This window comes from Hetaerina americana, unplaced genomic scaffold (genome assembly GCF_022747635.1).
Source record: "Hetaerina americana unplaced genomic scaffold, ioHetAmer1.1.p SCAF_3, whole genome shotgun sequence".
In the NCBI taxonomy this organism is placed as follows: domain Eukaryota; kingdom Metazoa; phylum Arthropoda; class Insecta; order Odonata; family Calopterygidae; genus Hetaerina; species Hetaerina americana.
Window position 1 is genome coordinate 38,677,534 of NW_027286874.1, and position 20,682 is coordinate 38,698,215.

Below are 20,682 nucleotides of genomic sequence, written 5' to 3' on the forward strand. Positions count from 1 at the left end.
GATTGTTTTAGAGCTAAAAGGGGTTGATAAGAAGTTGGGCCACATAATTCTATTTCGCATCCTCACTATGGAGACAACGGTGATAGAAATACGTTTCGTACTAAATATTTAAAACCGTTGGTAAGCAACTGATGGTTACGTGAAACTTTGGTTCTTAGGCCCATCACCAACCAAAAATTTGTTTCCCTAACATTATATCAGAATATATCCCACTGTATTATTCAATCATTAACTGCGTGCAAAAGGTCTGTTCATTTTTTCCTTATGAAAATCGAAAACATTCCCCTAATCTGAGAAAATTATGCTTGCATTAATTTTATGACGCTCCGCACATTACTGGCTGCACGAAACTTGGGGATCCCACCAACAAACGTCGAATGTAATCTAATTGCACGTTAGTCAGTTGCCAGAAAGCGATGAATTGTCTTAAGCCGACCCAGGAGGACCAGAAAAAAAACTCCCATTTAATTTTAAAGCCTATTCTGTGGATCTCGTCCCAACAGAAAAACATTGTTTTAAGGGTCTCCCGAATCCCGGAAACTACGTGTGGGTCAAAGGTCCTTTGGACGCACTTATACCGACATTTGATCCCTTATGTTTACCAAATAAATGACGAGGGATGGATAAGTTGAGGTGGAAAGAGACATTCTGAGACCACATGCATACGACAACACCTCCCAGGGATTGTGACGGCATCATTAAAGAGACTGGTAGTTGGAGAGGATCGATTGCTGGAAAACCACCATCGCTCATCTCAATTGAGCCTTCTCCAGTACATTGAAGGGCCCCATTTCAATAGCTCTACACTTTTTGCTCTTATCCTCTCTTTCCTCCCAGAAGCAACGCTCGCGGGCGATGAACGTCTGAGCTGTTTGATTAGCCAATTCATTGACTTGGATAACGCACTAAGAGGGTACGGGAGGGTATTTTGTTATAATCCCATGGCTCAACATGGTAGTATAACCGCCTACAGCATGCCAACCCATCTAATATAGTCGGCAGACTTCTGTTATGATGAAAATTCAATTGAAGCGGTTGATCAAAAGCCGAGGTATTCATAAGAAGTCTGTCATAATATCTGTTTTTTCTCTTTGGCGTTTGGTTTTTTATACTAAGTTCGATTGATCAGGGGAGTCTTTTGAGCGACGAGGGATAACGATGTTCAAATATTGGAATAATCAGACGTTCTTCGGTAATTTCCTTCTAAATGATCCGTAGTTATTGCTTTTCACATTTCGAACTTATTGTACGACCGTAATATTTATGGCAGTTCATGACGTCACCATCAGCAATTTTTAGTTCTGGGTCCCATGTCATTTATTAAATTTGTTAAAATTTGCACTGAAGCGAAATAATATTCAATAAATATGTCAATAATAATATTAATTAAAGAAAATATAGAAAAATACCATTTCGATTATTTCGTTTTTTAAACGTGGAGACTAGGCAGACAAGTTTTCGACGGTCAATGACTGTGAAGCGGGACGAACGAGGAGTTGGATGAGGTAAGGTAAGGGCCACAAACGGAAACAGTGACTCACGGAGCTCTATATCTCACCTGAAGAATCCATAGACGATGGGAACTTGCAGGACCAGCCAAATGGTGGTGGCATTTTTCCCTTTCAACATTTTTTTCGCTTCTTTCGCTTTTCTATCCATTCTTAATCAGCTACCTTTTTTCCGCACAAACTGCCCTTACTTTCCGTTACAACGCATTCTTGCCCGGGTGGACACCCATTATCTCCTGTAGAGAAAAGAGTAAATTGTGAGGGACACAAGGTAACTAAGGAATCATGTTCTCTAATATCTTTCTCTCGCCAGCGCCCATTTCCATAGGTTCTTCCAACGAGCAATCGAGCCCCGAAAGTCACCATTTCCCTTTGTAATCCTTGCCTTTCCCTCATCCTACACATAATCTCTACCCTCATCGTAATCATTAGCCATCGACAACCTGCCTACTTAATCTTATTCTCGTTTCGCCTCATCCGAGTTTTCACATTCTTTAATGTCAATTGCTTTTGTCCAGTTATTTAAAGGTCCTTGAACTGCAGTTACAAAGAAATTGAGGTACATAGAATATACTCTCATTCAATTTGTGTTCATTAAGTTGAATTTCAATAATGTGAATAAGGAAATGATTGTTTTTGAAAAAATCGCTCTGATTTTGTAATTCATTTAGCGGAACATCATGCAGATGTGGTTCCCATTCATTTGGCATACGGTGTCCTTTTTCAAGCATCGCAGTTATGTAAAATAAGTATATGAGTTTTAATTAATTGATTACTATGAAATAATTTGCACCACAACAAGCTTACACTTTACTATATAACCGAAATGGTCTTCTGCTAGCTTTAATAGAGGCTTGATAATGGACATTTTAGAAGTTAAACTATTGTTTTTAAAACATAAATTTTAATTGCGATGGCATAATTCTCAGGATAATCGTAGAATATATCTAAATTATGAAATATATTATTGACAGATCAATTTCTTAGAGTATTAATGAGATTCAGAATGCACATTTATTTCAATATTTTGCGGTCGTTACTATTCTTTCATCTCAAAGATACTCTATCCATGCTTCAAGTTTATTTAATCAAATATATTAAAATAAAATTTTAGCTATAGATACATACTTTCCTAAATATAATAGACAGTTTTTTTTCTTTCTTTCGCCGATTTTTAAAATGTTCGAACGATTTTCGTTGTTTTAAAAAGTCATGTACACGGAAATGACAGTTAAAAGAATGCAAGGATCATCATCATCAGCAGTCATCATCCCAAAAATGGTTTTTCTATAGCCGTTCATGATAGTTGCCTGAGATGCTTATTTTAAAAATTTTACAGAAATATATTGTAACTAAAAATCAAGATAAAATGATTTTTGATGTTACATGCTCCACCAAAACCCATCGTGATTTCATCCCAATAGGCACACGGTTTAGCAGGGTACAATGTTAAATAAAAATAGAATGTTATAGCCTCTCAGCCTATTTCTTCATCCCTTCAAAGGTGTGATATTTACATCACCTATCATTTGCTTAATTTTCCATTCTTGGCATCACTCATTAGTTCACAGAATTTAGTCTTAGTTCTATGTGTCGAATTAGGAGATGGCATCCAGACTACCGAGTTTGTGTTTGACCCGAGAAGGGATAATAATGCACCTCGACAAGTAGGATTAAAATATCGCGAAAAATTTCGGCTTTGCCAGCGGCTTTTCCACGACTCGAAGCCTCCCTGGTAGGCGGATTCCTGGAGGTCCTTAAGCGTACCCGAGCAAGCTTCTTCGACGGCACTTAAGGTCCCATGGCGATTTCCTTTGAGGGAGAATTTCACTTTTGGGAATAGGAAATAGTCTGCGGGTGGCAAGTCGGTATTGTAAGAGGGTTGGTGAATCGTCGCGTCGCCTTGCAGGTCTTCTCAAACAGACGCTTGATTCTGTTTTTGGTCGTACGTCAAGACCTTTGGGACGAGTTTAGTGAAGACCTTTAGCATCGCTAACTGTTATCTTATTAATTCAAATACGATCTTCGATCATCACCTAACCGACGGTCTGAATGAAGCACTTCACGCACACATTACACGTTGTCGGTTCTTTAAGTCGACGGCCACCCAGCGAGGTGCTCATCCTCCACACTCTCTTGGCCATCTTTGAAGAGCTTTGGTCTCTTAACAACTGCAATTTGTGACATTCTTTCATCTTTGAACACTTGGCGAATCATGCCCAAAGTCTCCGTACCCGATTTACCCAGGCCAACACAAAATATGATGGCGTACCGCTGATCAATCGTTCGCTACATTTTGCGCTTGCACAGTCACTCGACAGTGGTCCACTAAAAACTCGTTCTAGCCTGAACGAACGCTCGCAGACGATTGTTGCGTGTTAAAGGTCAGGCCTCTCACCGAGCCATTGTGGTTCGAGCGCGCTGCGACGTTGAGTCACTTCAGGAAAAAATTGTTCCTGATACTTTTAACTGTACAATGTATTATTCTGTAAGTTGTTATGGTATTTAAACTGTGACATATTAATTGTTTGATGTCCACAAATAAGGAATTGCATACATTATAATTTCAGTGCGATATACATTATACTGCGCTAAAGAACGAGTTAATGTAAGATGTAATATGGGTTTAAGAAATTTCGTGCTATATTAGTCAGGTCTTAGAAGAGCAGAGCAGTGATTTTAACATAGGCCTGATTAAGAATATACTTCTAGTGCATGGGGTTGTCACAAAATCGGTTTGAATGTCAAATTATAGCGTGTGCAGCAAAGATGAAGCTAGAACTGTGAAACGTTATTGTGATAAACGCAGTAGCGTATCTAGATCATAAGAGGAACTAGGTTGGGAATCACTCACGGATCGAATGTTAACTGAAAGAGAAATATTTTCATGAAGTGGAGGCTGGTCTCTTCAGAGATGATTTTGAAAATGTTTTATTAGGTCCATTAAACAGCGGTTAGAGAGATCATGGAAATAAGATTGAAAAGGTTAAGGGTAGGAATGGCAGATTTAAGATGTACTCGTAATATTTCTTGCGACCGGTAAGGGATGAGTAAACTTCAAACGACTGATCAATAGGAATGAAGTACAATTTTTATTCCAAGTAACCGAATGTGTGTTATCATTATATTATCTGTTATAAGATATCTTGAGTGAATGCTAGGAAGGAATATCGGAAAGCTTCAAACAAATTGAAAAAGAGAAGATCAAATGAAAATTAAGTGAAGAATTCAAAACTGTTGTGGCCGTAGGTCAGAGAGTTTAAGAGAAATAAGTCTACCATCAATTCACTCAAAAACTGTGAAGGCGAAAGATTATTAGCAGTTTGTAAAAGGCCAACTTATTAAATTCCTTCTTTTAAATATTTTTCGCCAATGTATCACCGAATGTCTCCGATAGCTCACCGAACCCTTTTCCCCAACCGATAAGTTTTGATGTTGCATGTCTGGCGTTGAATCATCCCCCACCACACATCCTGGTGGTGTCTTGAAGGATGCAATGAAGTAAACTTCTAAGACTCGCATAATCATTTAACTCCATATTGTTAGACCATTCCCTTGAAAAAAGGTTTTGACTAAGTACCTCTAAGTAAACTACTCGCAAAGCCAGAAGTCTATGGCAGAGATAAAAATATCTATGGCTGGAGTAAAGACTTTTTGAATAGTCGCATACAAAGAGTAGTAGTAGATGGAGTTAGTAAAAATGCAGTGGAAGTCACTTCCGGTGTTCCCCAAGGAAATATTATGGGAACTCTTTCATTCCATCTTTACGTTAATGACATTAACTCCGTGTGCAACAGTGGTATACGTTTATTTACCAACAATGCAGTTATTTACAGAGGTTGGTGGCAGTCCCTTGCATCTGTGTGTCGTTTTTAAGCGGTGATTTCGCAGTCGAGAGTGCCCAATACTGACTTCGACGAGAATCACAGTGGGCTATCGAATGTGGTTTTGAGGCCCCTCACGATCAATGATCTCATTCAAAGACCTGTCTCATTTTACCTCGACGATTTTCCTTCTAGATTTCCAAGACCTTAGCAGAAGGCGTGAGTCCAAGGGACTGAGCGTTCGGGTACCGAATGGAAGGTCTCGATTTTGAATTCCAATGGTGCCTCTCGAATATCCCATATTACTGAATCTTTGATTTTTCGGGCAATAGAACTTACTGGGTTCAGGAAAAGTAGCTGGTACCTTTTTTTCTCTATTGAAAGGCCCTCCACGTTGTTCCATGCACCTCCCCTTGCGACGGCCCTCCTCACCCCCAGCTCCTCAATACTACTCGAACGATAACCCCACCCTCCATCTGGCGTCATCACCAATCACTGCACCGCCCTATCACGTGGCTACGTCAGTCACCTATTTTTCTCCGTGTGGTGTGGTCGTAGACAGCTGTTTACATTCAACCAACTCTCGTACGCAGGTGAAATAAAAGCAGGTAGGATAACGTCGTCTTTCGAATGAACGTGAATGTTTCCAAGCGAATGGCTTAAATGCGAGAATTATATCAATATTGTGGTGACATACTCTCAATTGTGTTGTACTTTATGGGAGAAAGTTTTCACATATGGGTTCCGACCGTCGGGAGTAGCTGGTGATTTGGCATCTACATCAACACAAGAGGAGTGAATCCGCCTCATTGAATTTCGACGCTTCTGTTTGCGGATAGTGGACTAAGCAGTGAGAGATTTTCCGTGGCAAGGTAAATATTTTCGATTGTCAACATCCTCCAGTATTAATTTAGTGATAGGTTGACGGGCGACTGCACTGGGGGAGTAGATATTCTCAAGATAGGAGCGTGGTGTGTGGAACGTAGCATGGATTTCCGTGGCAACGGAACGAACCCGACCGGGAAAAGCGTAACGGGTCGGTTGAGTAATTTCACTGGTGAAAAGGATGGGAGAAGAAATCTGAGTTTAAAGTTGTGGAATAATTTGAAATGTTCGACTCGAGTTTTTTATGCCATTTTCATCCTACGTCTTGGTGTCATTTCGTTTTTAATTTTAAGTTGTAGCTGTTTTAATATACGTGTGGTTGACCGGTGCTGTTTTATTTTTCTGTATTTTTCAAGTATTTTAAAAATTGGCATTTTCCGACTGATGTAAGTTTCAGCGCAGGTAATGACATCCATTGATAATTGGAAGTAGTCATCAGCTGATACCGGTAAGTGTAGCTTCTTGACTCACCCTAGCACTACACACTGCTGTATTCGTAAACTCCAACTTACAAACTGCTAGTAAATCCCGCACTTTATGTTACAGCAACTCGTTATTTAGCTCTGCATACTTTCTACATCCTGTAATTCCATCAAAAATGTCCATTCTATTCATTAATAAACTCAACCTCTCATTCCCAGCATTCCCCTCTCTTTTACTGCTTGCAGCATCCCATTGCTGATCAGTATCTTTTGTATCCACTTGTCTTGCCTTCTTTGGATTTCTCCCATCAACACCCACACGATACCCTCCACAGGCCACCTCTAGGGTTAACGGCATGTGGCAATTCCACACGAGAAAAGCAACATAAAACCTAAACCTAAGATTCGCTTAGATGTTAGTTACCAATAAAAATGAAAAATATATCTAATAGTGTAAGTAATTTTCATTGTAGCTACACGTACTTCGGTATTTACGAGGGTAAGGTGAAATGTTCTCGGCCTGACGCAGAGATGGCGTTCCAATCAGTGAAAATTAATGATTCCTGCCTGGGTTTGCGTGTCATCAGTTCGTAAGACAAGTTTCAACTTGTTTTCTCGAGTATTTTGTTTACAAATAATGTTGCAGTAGATGTCTCTCGTGTTTTTCGTTAAAATGGAAAAACTTGAATTTCGTGCGGTCATAAAATTCTTCGTTTTGGATGGATTAACCCCTAAGGAAATTCATCCAGAGTTGTCAAAAGTGTACGGGGACTCTGCTAGTTCATTATTAACCGTTAAAAAGTGGGCAGCTGGATTTAAACGTGATCGCTAGTCCCTCGAAGACGACACAAGTGAAGGACGGCCAAAAACCAGAACCACACCGGAAACCATCGAAAAGGTGCGCAACATCGTATTGGACGATAGGCGGGTGAAGGTGAATGAGATAGCTAAGGCCGTGGGATTATCGGAAGAAAGGGTGCGAAACATCTTGCTCAGATAATTAGGGATGCGAAGCTCTAGGCAAGGTGGGTGCCACATTTGCTGAATCCCGGTCAAAAGCAAGTGCGCAAACGATTTTCGCAGCAATGTTTGGACCGATTCAAGAAGGAACCGACCGATTTCTTGCGTCAATTTGTCACATGGGTCCACATCTACACGCCAGAAACGAAAAAGCAGTCGGAGCAGTGGGTGGAAGCCGGTGGCTCAGCGCTAAAGACAGCGAAGTCGATCGCATCTGCCGGAAAGGTCATGGCGAATGTGTTTTGGGATGCGAAAGGGATCCTGTTTATTGACTATCGTAAAAAAGGCAGAACGATTATAGGCAAATTTTACTCCAATCTTCATGACCAGCTGTATGACAAAATTCACGAGAAGAGACCTGGCTTGAAGAAGAAAAACATTATCTTTCACCAGGTCAACCTGCTGTCACCAGCTCACAAAGGTGCGTTGGCGATGGGAGAACAACGGGATTTTGGGTACGACTCGCTCAGCCAATCCCCCTATTCTGCTAATTTAGCACCCTCAGACTTCCACCCGTTCCCAAACTCAAAGAAATAGTTTCTGGGAAGCGCTTCGCATCCAATGAAGAAACTGAGAGAGCCGTAGATGGATATTTTCTCAGCCTTCCAGACTATCTCTTCCGGGAAGGAATAATGATGTTGGAGAAACCCTGGATCAAGTGTGTTGAAGTCATGAGAGATTACGTAGAAAAATATAATAATATTTCAACTGAAAATCGTAGTCTTTCATTTTCAGGCCGTACACGTTTCACCTTACCCTCGGAAGAGTGAAATAGTTGTACACGCATGTAAGGCGAGGTACTAGTAACTAGGAGAAGATTAAAATAAGAGTTAGATAAAAATATGCATCACCCTAGGTCATTTTGAATTGAAAAAAAACAATGTATTCCCCTAGCACGGTCGCTTGCAGTTATCTTACCATATCGCTCGCAGGAAAAATGACATGTTAAATTAGTCGATCCAAAATTTAGTCGCTCTAATCATATTTTCATAATCCTTCCCACCACAGTAGCGCTATGGGTTCAACAAATGCATCCGCAACATCATCGCTGGAGACATCACATCCCTAAAACTTGGTCTTTTCCACTTCCATGACCAGAAATTCATTCTTTCTTTCCCTTCCCCTCCGTTTCATTTTTTCCATTATCTACGCATCTCAATAGCCTACAATGTACGTACGCTTAATCTCATGGGTCAACGACCGAATTTCCGAGCTATACAAAACTACTCTCCACTTGAACTTTTTGTTAGTCTTTTCTTTACATCTCTACTAAAGGTGTCTGTCATCCACTCCCACCTCTTTATAAATACTTAAACCCCTCACTCATTTTTCCTAATAAAAGAATGAGAGAAAGAGATAGGTTTCTGTAAAAGGGATGAATAACTTTTAGAGCTGGGTTTTATTTAGTGCATTCTACTTCGAAATGGGACCATGTCAGCCACCGCTAAGGTTAAGAGCCGAGGGATATTCAACCTTCGGCATGCAGTAGGAAAAATGAAATGTTGTCTTGTTAGTTTCCTGTAAATATTTAAATGAATGAAGATACTATTAACTACAGGTAAATGCGACACGGTAGGTATCTAATTTTGAAGTACTCTACCCATTTGAAACGAGCTTGACAACAATGTAATTACATGAAGAAAAATAGAATGGGATTAGATGAAATGACAACCTACTAGGCTACTTAGAATGAAAAATATAGTTCTATCGTGGGACCTCAAGTATATTTTTGGGGAGAGCTCCTCCTAGCCAGCTTTATATGTATCTGGAGTCGACGAGTTTTCGGACGGGAAAAGCTTTTTAAACGTTTAGACGCGAAACACTTCGTATTTGCGTAGCACCCTGCAAACCGATGCTACGGTGTGCGGAAGGAACATGGTGGCAACATCAAAACTTAAGTTTTGCTCAATGGTTATTCACCGATAAATATGCAAACATGTCAATAAATAGATATTATATTAAATACAGCCACATGCACTGCGGTATCTATCGGTGAAACACTTCTCTACGCCTGCGAGACAGCCTCCTAGTAAGGGCAATAAAGTAAAGGTTATATCATTCTATTCGTGGTACCCTGCTAGTTACCCCTAGGGTGCGTTGCGGGGTGTGATTCCTCACAAGATTACTTTTGAAACAAAGTATTATCCCCCCTTACGCGGTTGGATTACGTTATTCTGATCCCTTATCATCTTGCCACTTAAAAGTGGGAAAAATGACATCTTAAAAATATCTGTTCTCCGCCTAATCTCTCTAACTAGGATATTTTTAGTCAATTAAATAGATTTTCAACTGCGCAAATTATCCTTTGTTCAATTTTTTATTTCCAGGGGACTAGTGGAAATTCGAGTTCGGAACATCGCATTCTACGAAATGCAAGTGACGGCCAAGCTAGGACGACCGAAAGATTGAGATGTTTTGTCATAGCAACCGCAACGTGCCACGTTCCTGTATGTTCCTGTTCAATTAGACATTTAAATAAATGTATTGGATAAAATTTGTTATATAATCTAATAATAACCTAGGAAGAATATTTCAATTTTAAATAACATATTGTGAGATGCCAAACCTGTCAAAAATTGTGCAATATTTTAATATTAGTCCCATTACTTTTATCGCAGGTGAATCAAAATATTCTATCACAGGCCTTATCAATGGAATGGTTGAAATTTACCAGCGGAAGAAGGGACATTCAAGAAGGCAGGGCGCGACGCTGATGCCCCTTGCTCCGGTCCTTGGAAGTGGCGACGTCGTTCACAGCGTGGGACTTGTTTTCTGATGACTATTCATTCGGACAACTCCCCGAAAGGATGAATAACTTTTAATCAGCATTGCAACACTCCCCGAATGAAACCGTTACGTTGTGAGCGAAATTTAAAAATGACATGGAAGTGCGACTGCCTCATCTTCATCACTACAAATTCATAGCTCTCGATAATGTAAGTACTGCTGTAGAATTTTGGAATATGTGCTTTTTAAGACATAAATATAATTTGAATATAATTTTAATCATTACTTTAGTTCTTTTAAGGCCCTGAAAGCCACCGTTAGGGTGTGTGGCAAGTGGTGATTACATCCCAGGCTACTTTTGATCCTAAATACTTTAGCCTCATAGCACTGTCGGACGACGTTATTCTCATCCCTAATCGCTTGTGGGAAAAATGACATGTTGAATCTATCTGTTCTGTACTTATCTACTTATTAGCAAAATTGGAGAAATTTGCTAGTTGTGATTATTCTAATCTCGTGTTTATTTCTGCTAATTTGTGCTACGAGAGTATTATTTACAATTGAACAGTTGTCTACTTCGCGTTACTTTTAATGTTTATAGAAATTGAATTGATTTTTTCCTCTTTTTGCCCATAGTTTTTGTAGAATATACTGGTATGGAAAAAGATCTGTTAACATTTATTTATGTTTTCCAGTTAAAATATTTCTGTTTAATAAAATAACAATTGCATATTCTGTGTATAATCTTTGCTGTGAGGTGATTCACTGAACGATAAGGGATCAGAATAAAATAGCGTTTATCTGACCGCGCTGGGAGGGAAAGGTGTTTAGGGTCAAGGATAGGATCTGGCGTGTAATCAGCCCCTGCCCCACACCCTAGTCGTGGCTCGCCTTGTAGTAAATACAACTCAAACTAAAAGATTCTCATATAAATACAGGGTTTCCATAAATAATGTTTTCCTAAAATGTTGATGTTTGATTATTAGGTTACATTTAAAGTGACACTCATAAAAAACATACCAGCTGAAAGGTTAATTCAATTAGTTTCATGTAAGTAACGAAAGTCTTCATTGGTGAAAATATTTTATTGGTAAAAATCGATCTGGGAACCCGCAGCAATTGCTCGATGCTCAATCTCAATGTAAAGAGTTTTACCACAGGCCACTGTGATTGGTGCCTTCATCTGTTGTATGCATAATTGGCACCAGAGGATTTTACAACACGCTGTCCATCACAAAGTGCTTGAAAAAGAAGTACTTTGATATAAATTAGGGAAGCTATAAGTTGTTGTTGTTGTTGATATGTGTTAAGGGAAGCCTCCATTCCATTGTTTGCCCGCCCAAACCAACGCTACGAGGATTTTGCCTTCGGGCAATAAATCCAATCTAAAATGTTCTCATTCATCTGCAGCATTCATTACCAAATCATTTTGCATGGTCAAGTAAACCCTGTCGTCTTCGATTTCCCATGATTCCCTACAGTTTTCTCTCGACAGCATGACGAAAATATTGACAATCTTGTGCTAATTTAATGCTGTGTACTGAAAAATTTCTAACTTTCTAACTCCTGTGTACTAAACTTCTAGAAAAGTGACAAATTTAATAAAACTTGTTGAATTGATATTTCATCTAGAATGCATTCCATAGCGTACTCAAAGTTAGCTGGGTTATAAAATACCAGCATCGTAAACTTGTTGCGTACTTACTATGTATTCGATGAATAATAAAACAAGGCAAAATAAAATATCACGTAATGCATAATAAATATAATTTTTGTCCATATGTAATGTTTCTGTCAGTTATATATTCCGTATGCTTATGAGAGTGTTTGAATCATTGTTAATCGATCTAAATTGTTTTCGGCATATTCGATTTTCGACGTTTTTCCCTTAGATACATTAGTCCAAACCTCCCCATTCGTCATTCGCATCAATGTCAATCTTTCCTAGGACTAGAGTCGGCTTTTCCGTTATTATCATTAAAACGCACATGTGCAGATAGACAATGTCGAGTGGCACACAAACCTCAAGTATTACAATTAAACTTGCCTTGGAAAAATGAAATCTCAAACCCAATCAATTTCACGAAAGATACAGGTAATAACTGAAATCTGTCAGAAAAAAAAACAATGCACTTAAAGGAAACTTCCAAACACGAATCTCACACAGGAAAAAAAAGAAAATCCTCATCTCATTAATATCAGCTTCCCAGCCAATAAGAAAAAAATCAAAACTAAGCTATTAGACCACGTTAACACTAAGCTGTTACATCAAGTTAGGTCACCATGCGATGGAATCGTCCGATTCTACGAGGGTTGCTATTTATATTTTGAGCCTAATAATGAAAAGACATTAATTTTTTGTTGAAAATGGTTTTATTGTTTTTCGAAGTATTCTTTATGATAATCAATACGCTTTTGCATGCGCTCGAACCAATTTTCGTAAAACGTTTTCCATTCCAATTGAGGTATCTCCAAAATATGGTTTTTGAATACATCAACGGCTTCTTCAGGCGCCGAAAAACGCTGGCCACGCAATTTTTTCTTGATAAATGGGAATAAAAAGAAGTCATTTGGTGCTAAATTAGGGCTGTACGGAGGATGACCCATCTATTCGACGTTTTGGCCAGTCAAATAGGTAGTTGTTTCAGCCGATCTGTGAGAGCTTGCATTGTCATGATGAAAAAAGATCCTTCGGTGTCACATCTTTTTCCGTATTTCACCAAGCACTTTCGGACAAAAAATGCTCGTGTAACGTTCAGAATTCACAGTTCTACGTTGTTATAACGGTACAGTTGCCTCATACCCAGTTATTCCAAAGAAACAGGCGATCATTTGCCTCGATGTGCTGAATGCACGAATCACTTTTGTCGGATTTGGCTCGTCTTGGAAGACCCATACAGTGGATTGCTGTTTTGTTTCGGGCTCTTACGCATATAACTAAGATTCGTCACCTGTGTAGACGTTATACATAGCTTTTGATGCACCGCGATTGTATATGTTGAGCATGCCTTTGCACCAATTTGATGCGAGCATCTTTTTGAGCTTTTGTCAAATTATGCGGGATCCAACGCGAACAAATGGGATAATTCACAATACGATCTATTTTTACTAGTTCTTGCACAGCATCAATGTTCTCTGACACAACTCATTTTGAACGACCTTCACGACTTTCGTCGCTGAGCGAACGGCGGCCATGATGGAATTCGTTATATCAGCGTTTTACAGTGGCAAAGGATGGGGCTTCATCGCAAAAAGTGGAAGGAAGTTGATCGATGTACTCCTGTCTTGATAATCCAAGTCGGAAGCACTTAGTGTTGTTAAATTTCAAAATATAAATAGCAACCCTCATATTTTGTCTTTCTGTATGCCTGTGTTTAAAATTTAATGTTTAAAAATTCATTTATTTCTTTAATAGGCTCTGTCTGAAGAAGAAGAAAAAACAAACCAGCATCGAAGAATTAAATATTCTCTGTCAACGAAGATCACGAAACTGGTAACGAGTTTCCAGGCGGAGTAACCAATATCTAGCTACACGGAAGTTATTGCCAATATAGCAGATGGACGAGACTGTAACAAGTAAGGAGGCTTTTACTGAATTAGATTTTCAATCCATGTTTTTCTGATGACGCCTCACCAAAGACTTCTTGTAAAATTAGCACCAGTGAAATTTACATTGAGGAAATAATTCGTATTTTGGGAATCGCTTTATTTTCCTGCACTAAGTATATTTCGTTAAATAAAACTGATTTCTGAAGACTCCTGGTGATAACGGTATTTACCTTCAATTTTGATTAAGTACTTTGGCTGATTGTCATTAACCATTGAGTAGTTAATGTTCTGAATAATCGCCATTAGTCTGTTAAATTGTATGGCTATTTAATACACTTTTATCCTTAGATGTCAAGAGATAACCGAATTTTCCGTACCTTCCTATTATTACTTTCCCTCCGAGGCATCATGAGCCACTATATCATTGTTTTCTATTCGGCTGTTGAACAATCGAGATTGCAAATATTTGTGACCTGTGGCCGTGGATTTGAATTGACCGATCAGATGGCAAGCCTGTTTTAGCTGTGTAATTTTTAAGTTCGCCATTACTAACAATACGATTGTAGACTAAATTTACTAGTTGATTAGCAAGTAAATGTATTGTTTAGAAAGACTATAACGATGATGTAGTTACATTGAAACTGGTCGTATTAAATTTGATTTTGTGGAAAATTGTTAATTAATTAATAAATTTATTGTAATTGAAGTCTGATATTATCCACGTGAATTCCCTAATGTCAAAGTATTTATTTATTTTACAATCATAACACCAAAGGCTGGGAGTCTGAACTGCTTGTTTCTGGAAATGTTTTATTTTAAAGGATGCATTTTTAAAATTTTGTTATACTCAAATTGATTTTATTTCTATCTTAACAATTTATTTAACACCCAATCAAAATCGATTTAAAGGGTCATAGTTGGGATCATTTTACTCCAAGTAAGTGATATCATTCCTAATACATTTAATATATTCAATGGGCTTACTGATAAAATAAATTAAAAAAACAAACAACACATATGATCAATGAAATCAAATTCTGTCTGAAAGCCTTGTCATATTATTACTAATAAAATATATATTTCATCTTTCATTTGATGAAATCTGCTACGGGTCTTGAAAAAATATTTTTCCTTCAATTTTCGAACCAACTAAGGAGTTATTTCAGCAAGTGCGTTAACATTTATACCAATCGTTGATAAATTAAAAAAAATTAAAAAACGTACAACTGCAAGGAATATTTATTTTTGAAAAAAAAAATACTTTTCACGGCCTATTTTTTTCGCAGCCTTTACAACCTTGGTATTCCAAGCATCAGATCAAAACGAAATTATAATGCAGCACTATTTGAATACAGACCTACTCATGAATATACAGTTGTTAATTGTTAGAAAAAAACGAACGAGTGAATTTGGAAATTAAAGTAAAAATAAAACTAGCACGTTTAATTTAGTTTGAAGAATATTTCACGGCTGATTATAATTTGACCATACTAAAACCCCCCAGTGACAATGTCCGTTACTAGATTCTATTAATCACGCTATGCATATTATGACGTTCCTTTTCTTGTGATGAGATGCATTGTCACTGCTGTGTACTTGTCTGGAGTGCGTAGTTATCCATCCCGCGACCTATGCAAAATATGATAGTTCAGCCTACCTCGAACAAAACGTTGGCGAGTTTCCTAATATTACCATTGCAAATGGAATACAATTGCATATTCTAAGGTGAAAATTCACTTCGGTTGCTAGATATTAAAAATTAACTCAAACCCAAAATAGACAAGAAGGCATCCACTTAAATTCCACTATGTAGACTGATGTGGTGGATGCTGAAGTTGAGAAAGCTAAATTTCACAGCAGCGCGCAAATTTTGGTACATTTCGTCTTGCGCATAAATAAGAGCGGGCCATCTATTGAAGATCTACCTCAGTTCTATTTGCATGGACCCGTACTAATTTTTTATCCAACATTTGAGGCTCTGTACCGTGTTCTCAATAGGAATACACTGTTTCAGCCAACCTTGTTTTATCTTTAATCCAACGCTTCCAGGCGAGGAAAAAGTATTCGCACTAACCACGTGGAATTAACTACGCCAGACTGTCATTGTAGTTAACTTTCTTTGGTGATGAACGCATGGAAATCAATTTGCAATCTATTCCCACACGCAGTGAGGCTTTCGCCCACGTAAGACGTGGGAGAATGATACGTCCGGTAAGGGTTTCGCCCTGTATATATACGATCGTGATCCAAAAGAATTGTCAGCCATAAAATAGGGACGGATCGGTATTCAATCCCGTCTAGGGTTACATACCTTACCAACCTTAGATAAATATCTTCGATAGGAAATAGTAATGCATTCAGATACTTCAAAAAGTATTTCGTCTTTGTGAAAAGAAACTCAATGTTTGGTGTATTCCTTCTCTCCTCCCCCCTCTCTTCGGCACAGACTTAAGAAGGAAATATATGGAAAGCCTCTATCCTCCTGTAAATATTTCTCCTCCCATATTCTCTTCTAATTGAATCAATTGTAATTCACCATAATTTCAACCCCTGTATCCAAATGCTCCTGTGGTCTTGCAAAGTTGAAGATGACTGCGTAATGTGATATATTTTCCGTATATTTTCCTTTCATTCGTTCCCTTGCTTTATATTTCAATGTTTAAATCCGATTCATAAAAATGAAAGTTTCTTTCATTCATTCAAATCTGAGATTTATTTTTATCAATTTGATCGAACTCTGTTATATTTATTGTAAAGTCTTTTGATATTTCCTTGTGTTTTCTTTCACTTCCTCCCTCATAAAAAGTGTAACTGAGAAATAAAGATTTTCTGATAAGTTTTCCCATCCATTTCTTTCGTCTTGCAACGTCATGTGGAGCAGATAAAAAGCGGATAGATGGGTATTTATAAGGTAAGTGTATTAATTTCCACAAATTAAGCTAAAATCTAACAGTACAAGCCAGCGCTTAGGATTTCATGTATAATGCAGCTGTCTTTTCCTGATTCAGGATATCCTGTCTAATCTTTCTAATGGTTGTGAACGTGCACACAATCTTGGTCCTAAATTACTTGTAAGCGATCAAACCTCAATACAAGTATGGCTTGTTATATTTTGCGTAGCTACATTTCGGATTATAAAAAAAACACTCGGGTAACACGCAACTATTTCAATTTCAACGTTTTTTTTCCGATTCGAACACGAGCACTCCCTGCACCTTAAAAAGGTTAATTCATATTTAACTTTGGGGGAACACTCGATAGTAAAGTTCAGGCCACAGGCGAACAACAACGAATTATTTCGCTTAAGTTTTCTGAACAACGGAGACCGCGTATCGTTGCAATTGAAGGGTTCACAGGTCGGTCGGTAAGGAATTGCCATAAAGCGTGCACTTATGCACGAAAAAGAATGTTAACATCGAAGTATTTGTTTTTTCCATTCGGGTTGGGTGGGACTTGTGATTTTTTCTGCCATGAGATAGTTAAGAATTGTACTTGTAATTGCACACTTTCATAAAATTTCAAATAAACGAACAAAACTTCATCAAATTTCATAACTTCCGAATGCAAATAATTTAACTAACGTATTGTTTAATACGACTCGTAAATCGCCCATCTATTTATATTGTGCTTTACCCTCGTCAGCACTAGACTGTAAATTTTGAGTATTTATACTTTCGTTTATTATTTAAGAATTATAGCTCGGTGGGATATGTGAAAGGAAAATGTTGCAAAATTGTAAAGAAACCTTACGAACTTTGGTGATGTATTTACCATTTTATTTAACTCTTACATTCCTCGCCATTCGTGTAAGGTACTTCATTCGCTATTTAATCACAATTTTTCTTCATGGAGGCACATTTTATTGGGAATGAATAAACTAATGAAAGATATATAAGAAAATCAGTAATTTTATCTTTGTGATCACTTTTGCGGATGTTTCATGCTTAATGCATTAATGAATGATGTTCAATCGTCACATATCTTAAATGAGTTCTCGTACATGCACGCTGGGCCGCTAGCACATCCCCAACCTAAATTTCAATTGCCAACAAAGTTAAGATTGGGGGCGGCGTGATATGATACTGCCCATGATTCATTCTTTATGATTTCTGAGATTATTTCCCAAATATTTTAACTTGAGTGTTCATTGAAGGTACCGAGTGTTTGTTTAGTCAGAACTTCAAGCGTTCTCAGAACTGTTTAACTGGCTAAAGCACCCAGCCGGACATCGAGGGATCCGGGATCGAATACCTGTCAAGGCGAATTATTTTCACAATCTGAAACTGTTGCATTGTAATGCACGTTTATCTGATAACTTCCGCAGTTTTTGGAAGTAGAACTGTTTGAATTCAAATGTAAAGTTCTCTCTGCATGTCCATGCAATCACTCTTCGATTGTCCAACCGATACGAGTATAGGTATATCGTTTCTACCTGGGGACTAGGTGCGCAAGATTAGTTCTGCTTCGTCAGGTGGCAGGATTTGTGTTGTTTTCCATTGGTTTTCAGGAAGTTCATTTGAGATTTTTCTCAAAATACCAGGTACTTGAGAGCTAAATTTATCTTTTCCAAAACAGTCTCCTGCATGGTGCGCTGCAAGGGTCATTTTATTCCAATTTCCATCGGGCTCCGAACCAAAGCTGCCATCCATTCGTCGAGCTGTCGGATGCTTTGAAAATATCTCGCTGACACTTCCTTTGCATTAAGTGAGAATGTGGAGCGTTTTAGATTTACGGTGTATTCAAATAGGACAAGAATTTAATTAAATCTGAAGGATGTGTGCATCTCCAAAGTAGGGATAAAATTAAATGGGGCGTTGCATAGGTACTTAAATTTTCGAAGAATTTTTGTAGACACGCCCATATTGAATTTTGCTAAGATTCCTTCGAGGCTAAATTAGATGTATCCAAAGGCCTTTGTGATAAAATAGTTGGCTGCTTGTGCAAGTCCGTATGGCAGTGTAACTCGCTCTCTCGGGATACATATTTTATAGTTATTACCACTGGAAATAGTTATCGTGATGCTTTCTATATCAATCTATATTATCTATATTTCATTTCAGTGGTTTCACGTGTGGTTTTCGCTAAAAAATCGTTCATTGACAAAGTTGAAAGCATGCAGAAATTGAAGAGGCTTGAGAAGGATGCTGGTGCCAGGAACCTGGACGAGATAATCCACCCGAGCAGCATGGTTGGACCATGCCGAACCTGTTAAAATACATATATACCATACGCTATCATCGATATAATATCACAAACTCTTCAAAGAGGTATTTTAAGTGACATTTTTACAATCTGTATTTCTAATTGGTTCAATAAAGAGGAAATCAAAGGTTTAAAAGCAACTATTTATGTTGGAGGACATGCACTGTCATTCATTTACAAACATTTATTTTCCATTTTTATCTAATTTTTGGAGAAGTTATTTCAGCTGGTTTATTAAATTAGATTGTTGATCTTGTATAAGTTATTTTAGCAAATATGATTAAAATTGACAGTTACTCGTCAAATCTAAAAATAAATTGGCGGTTTTTCAATGTCTACAATCTGCGTGCCAATCGTATATAGCCACAAGGGTGGCATTCACAAGAACAAAACATGCAACACCAGTTCCTATTACAATGCGAACAAATTTTTGCGAAATTTTATTGTAAAGCTCATTTTTTTATATTTTCGCCAGTCATTTTTCCGATAGGAGGTGAGAACCGTCACATCCCAGGTTCGCGTGTGGACTTCAGAAGTGAAGACTTACGCCATCTATCAGTCAAAATACATACTAACCCCTATAGATTTTTTCGCTCGTAATTTGCAATAAAGTATTGATTAAAAATAGTGCAGTTGCTTTAGAACGACGCGAGAGCTTAGGAAAAACTTTTAATTTGGTTCATTTTTGCAGGATGGGCCGGATTTTTTTTCCGGGCCCCAGCCGGCGGGGCTGGAAAAAATTAGCGATTTGAAGAAAAATGTGCTATAAATTAATGATTTCTCGACCTACCGCGACGTCCTAAACACAATACATAAGTCTCTGGTGAAATTGTTCCGCATATTGACAATCCAGAAAATAATTCGCAAAAATAAAATTCGCAAAAAAAATCGCCACCAAAAGCAGTCGAAGTAAGACCAGTTATAGACTGAACACTAGATGCTTCCCCTTATCCCCCCGGCTACCGGGATTCTTGCTTTTTACTAAACAAAACCTTTAGATGAGAGGCAAAACTCGGTACTTAATCGTTTTTTCGGAAATCCTCGTGCGGCGAGCCGAGAAGCCGGATCCGAGGGTCTAGGCCTTGCTTTCGATGCGGGCTGCCCTTGTGAGGGAGGCGCTCGGGACTTAGAATATTTTTGGCGAGACAGCCGACCCCATTTTAGCGAAGGGAGACTTACTGTTCCAGGAAAGTCGCTCGATGCATTATCTCCATCTATTAGTCGCGCTGTGGGGTTGCAGCAGAGCGAAGGGGCGGTCGCGCCATATTATCGAGACTGCCTCGGTGGTGTATTGGTGGAAAGGATCATTAGATGGCAGGGGCGGTCCCCCGTTTGACAGGAACAGCTATTAGAGACTGGTCGTAACTTAACGGGCAGGAGCTAATGACCAGGGGTGGGCGTGTAATGAAAGAAGTCGACCCTGAGAGCAGCGTCGACTGGCTGAGAAGGTACAGGGACCGGCACCCGTAAACAGGGCCGGCTGTAGAGCAAGAGGGTATAATATTGCCTATGACCAGGGTCGGCAAATCGATGACCGTTAAGGAA